A 15,497-nucleotide genomic window follows, 5' to 3' on the forward strand; every position below is an offset into this window, starting at 1 on the left:
CGCTCTCGCCGCGCTAGCCAGGCACGACGCGAGCAAGGCCACCCCGACGCTACGCGAACCCAGGGCGGCGCGCCACTCCCTGCCGATATCCTACGACTAGCTGTTGGCACAGAGTCCCTAGCTGGGGACCTATCTAGCCTGAGCTTGGACAAAGGAAAATCGCCGGTGGCACGCGGCGATGCCCAGTCATCAAGCTCCGCTCCACCACTCCCTGAAGAACCGACCCCGGCAGAGCAGAATCTGGCGACGGCACCATCCCCATACCCCTTTGGGTTGAGAAATGCCGCTGCCTCTTACGCCCACGCTTACACTGCCGCTCACGAGGATCCCTCGGAACGCCGCCAGCGCTTCGCTCTCAACCTGAGCACCCACGCCGACTCCTCGGATGAGGACGAGGCATGGCCCGGAGTGGATTTCTCCGGACTCCATGACCCTAGGGCTTTGCGCCAGTTCTTGGCCGCAAGCGACTACTGCCTCGGCTACTCCGACTCCGACGATGAAGGCACTTACGACCCCACTCACGAGTGTTTTCACGTTGGGCTCGGGATGCCGAGGGCCGGCAAAGAGGATGAGGGGGCAGGTAGCCATTCCCCGCTTCGTCCAGGGGCGGGCGCCACCACGCCCCCACGCAATGCCCTGCCGGCCGCACAAAATGAGAACGTCGCTCTTGCACGACCTCAGCGCCCAGACCTAGAGCAGCTCCGTGAGCTCCAGGCCAAGGTCGAACAAGACCAACTCCTTCTACAGCAGCTTCGAGACTCTCTCGAACAAGAACAGCGAGGTCGCGGCGAAGGCAGAGGAGCCCGATGGAGGGCCCGCGATGTGCATCACCGCATCCATGATGACGAGGGAAGTGAGCAACCCCCAGTCTTCAATCGTGCTAGCCAGAACGTCACGGCTGCGGCAATGCTAGTCCGCGCAATGCCCGAGCCTTCTACCACGGAGGGACGGCGGGTCCGTGGCGAGCTCCGGGATCTCCTAGAGACCGCCGCGGTTCAGCAGGCCGAGAGTTCCGCCTCCCGATGGCACGAGGGCGCCTCGAACCTGCCCACGGCACCGCCTCGACAGGACAGGGAAGCCCCGGCTCGTCCCGAGCCCGACCGAGCGCCAATAGCCCACAGGGTCCCCGTGCTTCTGGACCGCCTTGGCAATCGACGCGAGGTGCAGGGAGACCATGAGGTGGTCAGCAGGCGACGACGCCACGACAATGAGGTGCCCGCTTGGGGTTACCACCCACACCGAGGTGGTCGCTACGACAGTGGGGAGGACCGCAGTCCTTCCCCTGAACCGCTAGGCCCTCGGGTCTTCAGCAAGGCCATCCGCGCTGCTCTTTTCCCTGCCCGGTTTCGGCAACCAGCCAATCTCGCTAAGTACAGCGGCGAGACCAACCCGGAACTCTGGCTTGCCGATTATCACTTGGCCTGCCAGTTAGGTGGCGCGGACGATGACCTGCTCATCATCCGCAATCTCCCCTTGCTCCTGTCGGACTCGGCGCGAGCCTGGCTCGAGCACCTTCCTCCCTCGCAAATCCACGACTGGCGCGACTTGGTTAGGATCTTCATCGGGAACTTCTAGGGCACATACATGCGCCCTGGGAACTCCTGGGATCTTAAGAGCTGTCGCCAGAAGCCGGACGAGTCTCTCCGAGACTTCATCCGGTGCTTCTCCAAACAGTGCACTGAGTTGCCCAGCGTCGGCGACTCGGAGATCGTCCATGCTTTCCTCTCCGGCACCACTTGCCGGGACTTGGTCCGAGAGTTAGGTCGGAATGTGCCATGCTCTGCTGCCGCGCTCCTCGACATCGCCACCAGCTTCGCCTCGGGTGAAGAGGCTGTTGGAGCCATCTTCCCCGACAGCAACACCAAGGGTAGGCGGAGGGACGAGGCCCCCGAGGCCTCAGCCTCCCACCTCCCCAAGAGAAAGAAAAAGGGGCGCCTGGGGAAGTGGGAGGTCCTGGAGGCTGATCTGGTCGCAGCCACAGAGCGCAAGAATCCCCGAGGCTTCAAAGGCCCTAGGCCCTTCGACGACATGCTCAAGAAACCCTGCCCTTACCACCAGAGCCCGGTCAAGCATGCTCTCAAGGATTGCACCATGCTGCGGCGCTACTACACCAAGCTCGGGCTCCCCGACGACGACGCCAAGCAGAAGGGCACCGGCGACCGGGACGAAGACAAGGACGATGGGTTCCCCGAGGTATGCAACGCCTTCATGATCTTCGGTGGGCCCTCGGCATGCCTTACGGCGCGGCAGCACAAGAGGGAACGCCGAGAAGTCTTCTCGGTCAAGGTGGCCACCCCCAGTACCTCGACTGGTATCGAGAGGCGATCACCTTCGATCAAGATGACCACCCTGACCGTGTTCCGAATCCCGGGCAGTACCCACTGGTTGTCGACCCGATCATCGGCAACACCCGACTCTCCAAGGTGTTGATGGATGGAGGCAGCGGCCTCAACATCCTCTACGTCAATACCCTAGAGCTCTTGGAGATCGACCGGTCGAGGCTCCAAGGCGACGTCGCCCCCTTCCACGGCATCGTGCCAGGGAAGCGCATGCGACCCATCGGGCGCATCGACCTCCCTGTCTGCTTCGGCACCCCCTCCAACTACCGCAAGGAAGTCCTCACCTTCGAGGTAGTCGGGTTCGGGGGAGCCTACCACGCCATCCTAGGGCGGCCGTGCTACGCCAAGTTCATGGCAGTGCCCAACTATACCTACCTCAAGCTCAAGATGCCAGGCCCTAGCGGTGTCATCACGGTTGAGTCCACGTACGAACATGCATACGACTGCGACATCGAATACATCGAGTACGCCGAGGCTCTTGCGGAGGCCGAGACCCTCATCACCCACCTCGACCAACTCAGTGGCGAGGTGCCTGACTCCAAGCGTCGCACGGGGGCGTTCGAGCCCGCGGAAACCATCAAACTCATCCCGGTCGACCCCGCCTGCCCCGACGACCGAGCCCTGAGGATCAGTGCCACCCTCGACATCAAATAGGAAGCCGTGCTCGTCGACTTTCTCCGCGCGAACGCCGACATATTCGCATGGAGTCCCTCGGACATGTCAGGCATACCAAGGGAGGTCGCCAAGCATGCCCTGGACATCCGGGCCGGATCTAAACCGGCGAGGCAACGCCTGCGCCGCTTCGACGAAGAAAAGCGTAGGGCCATCGGTGAGGAGATACAGAAACTCTTGGCGGTCGGCTTCATCAAGGAAGTGTCCCACCCAGAGTGGTTGGCTAACCCCATGTTAGTCAAGAAGAAAAATGGGAAATGGAGGATGTGTGTAGACTATACCGGTTTGAACAAAGCCTGTCCGAAAGTCCCCTTTCCATTGCCCCGAATCGATCAAATCGTTGATTCCACTGCAGGGTGCGAGACCCTGTCTTTTCTTGATGCGTATTCTGGTTACCATCAGATCAAGATGAAAGAGTCCGACCAGCTCATGACTTCTTTCATCACACCATTCGGCATGTACTGCTACGTGACGATGCCCTTCGGCCTCAGAAACGCAGGTGCCACGTACCAACGATGCATGACCCAGGTCTTTGGCAACAACATTGGGCGGACCGTCGAGGCCTACGTAGACGACATCGTGGTCAAGACCAGAAAGGCCGAGGGTCTCGTCGACGACTTGAGGATAACCTTCAAATGCCTTAGAGAGAAGGGCATCAAGCTCAATCCCGAGAAGTGTGTGTTCGGGGTCCCCCGAGGCATGCTCTTGGGATTCATAGTCTCAGAACGCGGTATTGAAGCCAACCCAGAGAAGGTCTCGGCCATAACCAGCATGGGACCAATCAGAGACCTCAAGGGAGTGCAGAGGGTCATGGGATGCCTTGCGGCCCTGAGCCGCTTCATCTCGCGCCTCGGCGAAAAAGGTTTGCCTCTGTACCAACTCTTGAGAAAGTCCGAGCATTTTTCTTGGACCCCCGAGGCCGAGGAAGCCCTCGACAGACTCAAGAGGCTGCTCACTAATCCTCCCGTCCTGATACCCCCAGCCATGGACGAGGTCCTCTTACTCTACGTCGCCGCAACGACCCAAGTGGTCAGCGCCGCCGTAGTGGTAGAGAGGCAGGAAGAAGGGCATACTCTGCCCACCCAACGACCTATTTATTTCATCAGCGAGGTGCTCTCCGAGACCAAAGCACGCTACCCCCACATCCAGAAGCTGGTCTACGCCGTGGTCCTGGCCCGACGCAAACTGCGTCACTACTTCGAGTCGCACCCAGTGACTGTGGTATCATCCTTCCCCCTTGGCGAGATAGTTCACAACTGGGAGGCCTCGGGCAGGATAGCCAAGTGGGCTGTTGAGCTTATGGGGGAAACCTTGACCTTTGCGCCTCGAAAAGCGATCAAGTCTTAGGTCTTGGCCAATTTCGTGGCTGAATGGATAGATACCCAACTGTCACCTGCTCAAATTCAGACGGAGTGCTGGACCCTGTACTTCGACGGATCCCTGATGAAGACCGGGGCAGGCGCGGGTCTGCTCTTCATTTTGCCCCTCGGAGTACACATGCGCTACATGGTGCGGCTCCACTTCGCCGCCTCCAACAACGTGGCCGAATACGAGGCCCTCCTCAATGGCTTACAAGTCGCCATCGAACTTGGGGCGCGGCGCCTCGACGTCTGAGGCGACTCGCGGCTCATCATAGATCAAGTGATGAAGGAGTCGAACTGCCTTGACCCCAAAATGGAGGCTTACTGCAAGTTGGTACGACGCCTAGAAGACAAGTTCGACGGTCTTGAACTCAATCACGTCGCGCGGAAGTACAATGAGGCCGCCAACGAGCTGGCAAAGATGGCCTCGGCACGGGCCCTGGCCCCCCCGAACGTCTTCGCCAGAGACCTCCACAAACCTTCCATCGGCTACACCCCGGCAACAGAGGGGGGCCCACCTATGGAACCCACGGCAAAGCTCGACGCCCCCTCTGCTGCCGAGACCCCCCCGACTGAGCCCGAGGTCATGGAAGTCAACGCCGAGCCCCCGCAGACTGATCAAGACACGGATTGGCGAGTCCCGTTCCTCGATTGGCTTGATCGGGGGGAGCTTCCTAACGACAGAACCGAAGCGCGACGGCTTGCGCGCCGAGCCAAGACCTACGCCCTCTACAATGGCGAATTGTACAGGCGAAGTCCCTCAGGTGTCCTTCAACGATGTATCAGTTCCGAGGCAGGCCAAGCCCTGCTTTGGGACTTACACGCAGGCGCCTGCGGGCACCATGCGGCGCCTCAGACGCTCGTAGGGAACGCTTTCCGCCAAGGGTTCTACTGGCCGATGGCAGTCGCCGACGCTACCAAGCTAGTACGCTCCTGCGAGGGATGCCAGTACTATGCTCGGCAGACACATCTCCCGGCCCTGGCCCTACAAACCATCCCCATCACATGGCCGTTCGCCGTGTGGGGGCTTGACATGGTTGGGCCTCTGCAAAAGGCCCCCGGGGGCTACACCTGTAACACCCTAGGTGTTTGGCTTCCACTAATTGCATGTCATTCATAAACATGTGCATTTGCTATGTCATCATGTCATTATCTGTGAAACATACATATGCAACATTTTAAATTGTATGTGTTTCATGCTTGATTGCTTAGAATGGTAGTAGTGCAACATGTGAAACATTGTATTGAAACATACGTATGAATTGCTTGTTTTACTTTCTTTATCACATGTGATCAGTAGAAGTGGAATAACAACTTTGTAAAATGGTTGATCATGGTCTAATACACCTTAACTACATTTAGTTTACTTGTTGGAACATTGTTCATGTAGGTCAAAATGACAGATTTGCCCTCAAGTGAAGGGTTGACTAGAATTGACCATAAGAGTCTCATTGTTTGACTGTTTAAAAAGTGCAACTTAGAGACTTTGCATGGCTGTGCACTCTTTACAAAAGTTGTAGCAAATTTACCAAGGAACAAAAGTTGTTTTATAGCCAAGTCATGAAAATGTGTGGAACATGGTCAAACATGGCCCACAAGTCAGAGATACATGCTGTTTTCAACACTTAGAAAAATATTCTAAGTCATAGTGTTTTCCAGTTGCATCAAGCCAACTCTAGCTTCATGTAACTTCGGATCCATGACTTTTTAGGTGTTGATCTTTGAAAAGAAAGTGTAGAGGGCAGATAGGTCTATAGTTTTGATGTTCAAATCTTCCACTAACTCGTCACGGTTTGGGAGCAAATGATCGTTGAAATTGCTCTGTCAGTCGCCTTCGACGATGACTGAATCGCGTTTTCAGAAGAACGATTCAGTGAACATGGCCGACCGGGTTCAGAAAGCGCCGGACGCGTGTGCGCCGCGCGTCGACGGCCGGCTGACCGCGCTGGCCACGCGCCGTGCACCTCCTGGCGTCGCAGCCGCGTCTTGAGCACCCCGCGCGCCTGTCCGACGCACTCGCCTCCCCATTTCGTTTTCCTCTCCTCCCACAGAACGCAGCAACGCACGAGCTCTGCGGTCCGCCATTGCCGACCAAGCATCGCCGCTGCCGTACGAGCTAACCACCACGAAAACGCGTTGCCCCGTCCGCCTGCAGCCTCGCCGTGACCCCCTCCACCTCCTCCACCCTTCAGCCGGGTCGTTTGAGCCTCGGTAAGAGCGCATTTCCGTTTTTCCCCACCGCGGCCATGGCGGGAGCTCGCCGGAGTTGGCGCTCCACGCGGCCAGCTGCCCTCGCGCCGCTCCCATTCCTTCCTCGGCCGCGCGCTAGGTCATAGGAACACCACTGAGGCTTGTAGGGTCACCGCTAGGAGCTGTGTCGTCGTCGGTCCACCGGAGCCGGCCGTGCCGTGGCCGTGCGCCGCCGTGTCAGTCGCCGACCCCGCTAGCCACCACCATAGCACCGATTGAGGTCACCAATAGATGCGCATGTTCAAGGCGAATGTCGTAGCGTAGATGGTCTCGCCGGAGGAGCCACCGGCGGCGAGCTACGCCACCGACCGACGCTCCTCCCCTGTTTCGCTCACTGCCGAGCGGGCCCTCCCTGTCAGCGTCGTGGTTCAGGCGGGAGTCCAGCTCGGGCCGCGCCGTAGTCTTGGGCCGCCGTTCTTGGGCTGGCCCGTGTAGGGCTGAGTGTTGTTTTCCCATTTTATTTCGTTTATTTATTTCACAGAGTTATGTACATCTTGAAAAATATGTAGCTCCTAGTATATAGATCCAAATGCTATGGTTCAAATTTTGTTAAGTTCCTGGTCATGTCTAGTATTTAACAAAAATATTATATGGGCACTTGTTTTAGAAATTTTTGATGATTTAAATAGGACTTTGAAATGTGTTTTTAGGAGCATGCAAACTTGTTTGAATTTTATCTTGAGTTTCTGTGGTCCAAAAATTATGAAATTTTGTGGGTCCTCTATTTAGGTTTATTAGAAGCTCTGGTAAAAATTTCAGAGCTAGTGCATGTGTAGTTTTTAAGTTATAGAATTTCCTTTTATTAATAGGTGGATCTTGTGTGAATTTTCATAATTTTTCTATAGATCCAGTGAAGGTGAAATTTTATGGGTACTATTATTATGCTATCATGATGCTAGGAAAAATGTGAAATCTGTTGCTTGACACTTTTCATTAGGATTTCTTAATTATGCCATTTTAAGCTAGTATGCCTTATCATTTTTGTGTAGACTGTTATACTTACTCAATGGCTTTGAAATTTTTATAGTAGTCTATGTGAAGCATGAAATAGCTACTGTAATTTTTGTAGATTTTTCTGAACAGGTTTACTATATATTGCTTTAATCACCTAATTAACTAGATAAATTAGAAAAGGATATTAAAGAATTTATTTAGAAGTTAGCACTGTACTTTCTGATGTTGCTTAGGTATGAAAAACAAGTTGGTTAACTTGGTTTGGTCAAATTAGGCTTTTGCACCATCATTAAATAATTAAGTTAGCAACCCTGTCATTGCGGGACAGATTCTAGGTCTACTGAAATTGGAGTGGTCAACTTTAGAATCATGCTTTGATGTTTACAAATAAATTGTAGAGAATTTCATAAGCTTTCCAGAATGTCCTCTTGTACGTCATTTGGAGTTATAGAACTCTGGTTATGATAGAATTAAGTTGCTACTTGTTGCATATGAAGCTTTAAATGTTATTTTAAGTATGTCTTTACTATCCTAAGTTCATGGTACTGTTCCTAGGTGTTAGGCCTTTAACTGAAGATGAGCATCTTTATCTTAGGTTATGCAAGCTAGGTAAGTTGCTCTTGTTATTTAAGTTAAGTTGGATACATGCTTAAAGTGATTTGAATAGAGCTAAGTACTCGGTAAACGAGTGTCCAGTAATACTTTCGTAAACACTTACTACGATCCATTCATCATGAGCATCATGTCATACCTTATGCATCCATGGTATTTATCTTTTGCATCGGCATGCAATAGGTGTACCGGAAGGAGTGACCCTGCTGGAATTCGAGGAACTGAACGAGCAGCAGCAGCCGACACCGGAGATTCAGGAGGAGCAGCCTTCAGGAGAAGTGCCAGACGAGGTCGCCGTTGAGTGCCCTGACCACCGTCCTTGCAACTTTGTGAAAGGCAAGCCCCGGAGCATATTAAGCCTCCTATTTTCCGAACTGCAGTTACAGTATTATTATTACATATATTGTTGCATTAAGTTTAGGTGTTGGATGCAAACACTTGCTGCATTGGTTACCCATTCCTTGTCCAGATATTGTTACCCTGAATCCTATGTAGCTCAGGCTCGAGTAGTGCTTAGCCCTGCTTTAACGCGGTAGAAGTCGGGTGATTTCCTGTCACCTGCGAGATATAGGAAGATACACGTGGCACGGTTGGCTATATTTGCTATCGTGGAAAAGAACCAGTCTTAATTTGAAATGAAGACCGGACGGAGGCTTGCCGGTTTGCAGTGACTCCGTCTGTGTCGATTAAGGACTGGATCTTGGAGCCTTTCCTGTTCATGTTGAACGCATGCCTCTCTCTTAGTTGGCCGGCCCGATGACCGACCGCGAAGCCGAGTAGCTCACCTCAGGCCGGGAGTCGATAAGTATAAAGTGCGCCTCGGAAGGGGGCCGTAGGCGTGAGTCCAAGGGCAGGTGAGTTAAAAGTCCTGATCGTCCTGGCAGAAGGGTAATCCCTGAGAGTGCTGGCGCTGATCGAACCCGCGAATTTGGTTCCTGAGATGTCCCAAAGGTGACCCACGGCTACTCTTGCAAAGTATGCCAGGGTGAGGGTTAGGAATACCCCCTCAGCTGAGTTGTAATTCGATTCGAATCGCCGTCTCTCCCGGTTAGTGAGAACTTGACAGGCTTATCTCCAATGTAGATACACTTAATAACTTAATGGTTCGGAAATGATGATATGATGATGACAGCCTTATTATACCTGCTATGGTTAATACTGTTTGCTCCTAATAAGTGAGTGCTCTAGTACAGGTGCTAATCTAGTGGACAGGTAAATAATGATAAGCTTTATACTAAGTTTAAAGTGGTTATTATAATCTTAAGCTCTTTTATGCAACTGTGTCAAGCTAGTCCACCTGAAAAGCCTTGCATGATCCTTGGTGTCTTTTATTTCTGTTGTCGGGTAAGTCTAGCTGAGTACCTTCTCGTACTCAGGGTTTATTTCCCACCTGTTGCAGATGACCAGTTCTACTTTGGTTGCTGCAAGTACTGCCTTCTCCCTGCTGGGGATGAAGACTAGACCGTTGGGCGCGGTTTCTACTAGTTCTCGTACCTGATAATGCTTTTGTGGGACATGACTCTGATCTTGGCAATGTATTTGAAAACTATGATGTTGTACTAAACTATGTTGCTTCCGCGCACTCAAACTTGGTTTGTAATATTCTATTTCAACTCTGATGGATGTAATCCGAATGCTACTTATGAAATGTTGTAACAGATGATGTGTTGTGTTGAATCATTACGATCTTGGTTTGTATGTCGAGAGTTGGTTGAAATCCTTCGTGATTTCCGGACTACCGGGATTATGGGAGCTTAAGTACAGGAATTTGATCGCTTCGGTGATTGTTTTTGTACTTACGTTCTTATGATTTGGTCGGTTCTGTTACAACACCCATCTACTGGTATCAATCGACAAGTTCTCCAAATGGATCGAGGCTCGTCCGATCAATCGAATCAAATCCGAGCAGGCAGTGCTGTTCTTCACTGACATTATCCACAGGTTTGGGGTCCCCAACACCATCATCACCGATAACGGGACGCAGTTCACCGACAAAAAGTTCCTGACGTTTTGCGACGACCACCACATCCGTGTGGCCTGGTCGGCCATAGGACACCCAAGGACCAACGGCCAAGTGGAGCGTGCCAACGGCATGATCCTACAAGGCCTCAAGCCAAGGATTCACAACCGGTTGAAAAAGTTTGGCAAGAAATGGCTCGCCGAACTCCCGTCGGTCATCTAGAGCCTTAGGAACACTCCAAGCCGAGCCACGGGATTCACGCCTTTCTTTCTAGTCTATGGGGCCGAGGCCATCCTCCCCACTGACTTGGAATATGGTTCCCCGAGGCTGCAAGCCTATAACGAATAAAGTAACCGCACCACCCGAGAGGACGCCCTTGATCAACTGGAGGAAGCCCGAGACGTTGCGCTACTACACTCGGCCAAATACCAGCAGAGCCTATGATGCTATCAGGCCCGACGCGTCTGAGGCCGAGACCTAAAGGTAGGCGACCTAGTGCTGAGGCTAGCATAGAGCAACAAGGGTCGCCACAAGCTGACCCCGCCATGGGAAGGACCGTACATCATCGCCCAAGTACTGAAGCCCGGGACCTACAAGCTGGCCAACGAGAAGGGCGAAGTCTTCACCAACGCTTGGAACATAGAACAGCAACGTCGCTTTTATCCCTAAATTTCCAAGCATTGTATATGTCGTTTCTCGAAATACAATTAAATGGCGTTCTTTAGTTGGTCTAAATTTTTCGAGAAACCCCCCGAGCCCATAGTAGGCCTCGGCAATACAGTAACACGGCAAGGGAGACCCGGTTCCGCCTCAGCAGAACCAAGACTCCCTCGGGGGCTAGATAGGGGACCCCCCTAGGTGTCCCCTAGGTCCCACGCACCATTCTTCGGTTGTTTTTCGCAAAAAAATTCCTACGCCAAGACTCTAGCAGGCTCTGACGAATCATTTGTAAAGACTCCTCGGACCAAGGTCTGTTTCCTAAGCAAGAGGCCGGTAGAGTCGCGAGACGGCCTACACCCCCGGGCTACGGCACTCCCTCACTACCTCTCGCTCAAGGGACGGCTTAGGCCCCAAAGGGGTGTTTTGCAAACAAAATCTGATCAGAAGCAACAGAGGACAAAGGCTCGGAAACAGGAGAAAAACAACTAAGAAACACAAATACTTCAGAAATAGAGGCCTCGACGGCCACAAACGTTATGATACAGAAATAACCCCTATTCTATCTTTACATAGCCCCCGGGGCCCAGATTAAGGCTCAGGGCCTTTAGCACCGGCAGGTGGTAGGGGAGGAACCACCTCCTCTTCGAAGAGCATCGCTAGCGCCGTGCCAGGGCCTTTCGCCGCCTCCATCAGCTTCGCGACCACCGCGTCGGCCTCCTCGTCATCATCAGGCAGAACATAGCCATCACTGATGGCCGGGAGGTCGACGCCAAGGTAGTGAGAGGAGATGACGGCCATCGCCCGCTTGACACCCGTGTGCAGCGCCCCTCGGAGCCGCTCGCGCATCTGGCTGCTCAGCGCAATCAAGTGGCTCCCAAGGGAGCTGCCTGACTGAACCCCCTCGACCTCCAAGGCCTCACAGGCAGAAAGGGCGGCATGTTTCAGCGCCTCATGCTCCTTGATCTCGGCATCGAGCACTGTCTACACCGCGCTGGAAGCCTCGGCGGCCCGAGTGAACTCCGCCTCTGACTCTGCACCGCGGAAAATGGAATGAGGTCAAGCCAGAGAAAAAACAACCTAAGTTAGGGACGGAAGCCCACGGAACTCACCCTTGGCCTTCTGCTCCCAGCGTCGAGTCTTGGCCTGGCAGGCCTCGGCCTTCTCCTTCAACCGCTGGGCCTCGACTCGAGAGGCCTCGGCCGCCCTAGAAGCTTCACTCCCCAGCTCTGCGTCATACAAGGAAGTTAGGGAGCGAACATAAGGAGAAGGAAACAAAACAAGGGGACTGGAACTCACCCTCGACCATCCCCCTCAAAACCACAGCCTCGATTTGCGAGGCCTCAGCTGCAGCAAGGGCCTCGTTCAGAGCGCCTCTGGTCAGCCGGTGCGCACTCTCCTCCGCCCCCAGCTGCCCGGCGAGGGCCTTGCCCGAGGCTGTCGCTTCTTCGGCTCAGGACCTGAAGGCATCCCGATCGCTGATGGCGCAGGTAAGCTCCTCCTCCAGCTCCTTGACCTTCGCGTCGGCACAGTGAAGGCGGAGGTCCTCCACCTCCGCGCTTTGCACCGACAGAAGCTCGTTAGCATTGGCAAGAAGGCCCCTCTGCCGCTGAAGCTGGTCCCAGATGCCCCTCTCCCACCGGAGAAAGACCGACTTCCCGAGGGACCGGGTCTCGAGCTCCTAAGGAGGCAGAACAGAGGTCGTCGATTGCGACAAAACCAAGAAAAGAACAACGTCACGCGAGAAAGGAAAACACGAACCTAGGCGACTCTGGGCAGTTCGTCGGCCACTACGGACAACGCCGTCCGTAGCGACCGCTCCGCCAGCTCGTGGTACTGCTCGAAGGTGCTCCAGCGCCTGCCCTCGGCCGCGTCCTCGAGGGCAAACAGAGGCTCCCCCTCAGGGTCGTCCCGGCTCCGCCACAGTACCCGCGGGTGATCCCACCCACAAGGCTCGGGTCGCACCCGCACAAGGGCTGAGCTTCCCTCGTCCAAGAGCGGCGCCGGCTGCTCCACGGCATCGGTCTCCTCGGCATCGACCACCTCCCGCGCCCGGGAAGTATCATCGGAGGAGATCGGATAGACCTCCGCCTCCCGGGCGCTCTCTCGCAACAACGGCGGGCCCTGAACCAAGGGCACGACCGAGGCCTCCACCACCTGCATCTCCACCTCCTACACAGACGGCCTCGCCGCCATCACGATGGCCTTGGTGACCTCGGGGGCTCCGGCCTCTGCAATCACGGCCTCAGCGGTCTCGGGGGCTCTGGCCTCCGCCATGGTGGCCTCGGCAGACGCAGAGACGCCGACCGCGGACACTGCGGTCTCGGCGGTCGTGGGCACCGTGGCCTCCGTCGCCTCAGCCCCGGAGACCCTGGGAGCCTCGGCAACAAAGGGTACGACGGCCCCATCCGACTTGTGAGCCTCGCCCCCAAGAGGCAGAAACACTCCCTCCCTCGTCTGCGTAGGGGCCGCCTCGGCCACCCCTCCTTGGGCGGCCGGTCCCTTTGGGTCGACCCTCGCCGACGCCGCGCCGCGTTGGATAGCGGCTTGTGCCTCCGCCACCCAGTGGGCGGAGGACCCGGGGCTCGCCTTAAGCGCCTTAAGGGGTGCCAAGGGGAGGTCGTCCGCAGGCCGCTTCCGACTAAAGAAAATTAACCTACAGGGTCAGCGCGAGACCAAAAAAGCGAACGGAAGACACTATGACCCTGCCAAAAATACACTTACTTTGAACGGGGCGGCCCCCGCTTCGCCACAGCAAACCTCATCCGCAACGGCGGAGGCGGCGGCAGTGGCGTCGCATCCGTATCCATCGGCGCCGGTCGGTCCTCAGCGGACCCCGGCGCCCCTTCGGTCCTCTGCGGGGGCGGTGGCGTCGCCTCCACCGCCACCTACTCCACCACGGCCACCGAGCCTACCGGGCTGACGGCGTGTTTGCCTAACGCTCACGCCTCGGGCGTGTCGGCCTCGGCCCCAGAGCGGGCAACCGCCGGCCCCGGGTCCGCTTCTCCTCCCCTTCCCGAGGGTGCCAGGCTGCTTGCCGACGCCCCGGGCGCCACCTCCACGACGTCAGGAAGGTGGTCTAGGGGACCTCGCCCTCCCTCGCCCTTGTCGTTCCCGTCCGAGGCCTCCGTCGACAACGACGTCGACGGGGATTCCTCCAACGGGAGACCATCCTTCCGTTGCTGATGGCGGCGCTTATCCAATTCCTCGCGCGTGAGGATGTGCTTCGTGCGCTTCACCGCCTTAGCATCCTTTCGCTTCTTCTGCGCATCGGCGTGAGCGCGGTTGATCGCCCGCCGCCTCGCGTCCTCAGGAATGGGCGGCGGAGAGGAGCGCACGTCCCTCATCCCCTGAAGGAACGACAAACGCGCATAAGGAAACAAGGGATAAGGGGAGATTGAGGAGGCTCAGAGGCTACAGCGGCACTCGACTTACCAGCGAAAGGAACCCCCGCGACAGTCGCATCGCGAAGGGGGTTAAGTTGCCGCCCCTCAACTTCGCATCTACCGTCTCCCCCACCCGACGGAGAATTTCCTTATCGGAGAGGGCGGAGGAGGACATCCGGGTGCCCTCAATGGGCTCACCCGGCTTCATCTCGAACAACCGCCGCCGCCGAGCCATCAGCGGCAGCACCCTCCGACAGTGGAAGGCGGCCACGACCACAGCTACGGTGAGGCCATGGCCCCACAGCCTCGCCAGCCCCTCCAGGAGCGGCTCCAGCTTGGGCTGGTCGACCTTTGGGATGCCCCACTTCCATTTCTCCGGGCAACTCCCCACAATCCGCCCAGTGTAGGGGGGAAGTCCTCCGTCGTCGTTGCGGAGGTAAAACCAACTCGTGTACCACCAGCGGTTGGAGGACGTGAGTTGGGCTAGGATGTAGAGGTGCAGGCGGTCCTGATGCACTTGGAGAGTGCAGCCTCCGGCCCTCGACGCCTTCCTCTTACCCGACGTGCCCGTCGGCTTGGTAGTATGCCCCGCCCGAAATAGGTGGAGCCACAACTCCCAATGGGGAGCGATCCCTAAATACCCCTCGCAGACGGCAACAAAGATAGCCGCCTGAGCGATGGAGTTGGGATTAAAATTGTGGAGCTCCACGCCGTTGTAGTGCGGGAGCGCCCGCATGAACCGGTCCGCCGGGACACCGAGGCCACGCTCGTGGAAGGAGACGAAGCTCACGACGTAGCCGTCGCGGGGCCTCGGCTCCGGCTCGCCGTACGGAGCAATCCACTCTGGCCTACTAGGGTCTGTCACCAGGCGGAGGAGTCCACCGTCGACAAGCGACTGGAGCATCTCCTCGGTGACGTCCGACGGATCCCAAGGGTCCACCTCGACAACGACAACGTTGCCGGCCATGGGTGCGATGGAGGAATCGGGTGCGGCGGTGAGTTTTTCTCTCTCCCTCCCACGCTCTCGCTTTTTTCTCGCTTTCTCCCTAGGCTCGCTCTTCTCTCCTCTTCTTCCCGGCACCCGCTGCTCTAGCGACGGCTCGATGGAGGTGGTGCTAATGTAGGCAAGGTAAGACAAGGAGGGGCGAGACTCCTCGGGTATTTATGTAGGGAGGAGGCGAAACGAATGGGCGACGAAATCGGGGAGGTTTTCCCCCCATCCGGCGCGGTTAACCACGAGCCGATTTCGTCGGCCCACGCGCCCACGTCTCCCGCATTAAACGCGAGGATAGTTACGTCCCGTCCA

This window comes from Miscanthus floridulus, chromosome 8 (genome assembly GCF_019320115.1).
Source record: "Miscanthus floridulus cultivar M001 chromosome 8, ASM1932011v1, whole genome shotgun sequence".
NCBI lineage: Eukaryota > Viridiplantae > Streptophyta > Magnoliopsida > Poales > Poaceae > Miscanthus > Miscanthus floridulus.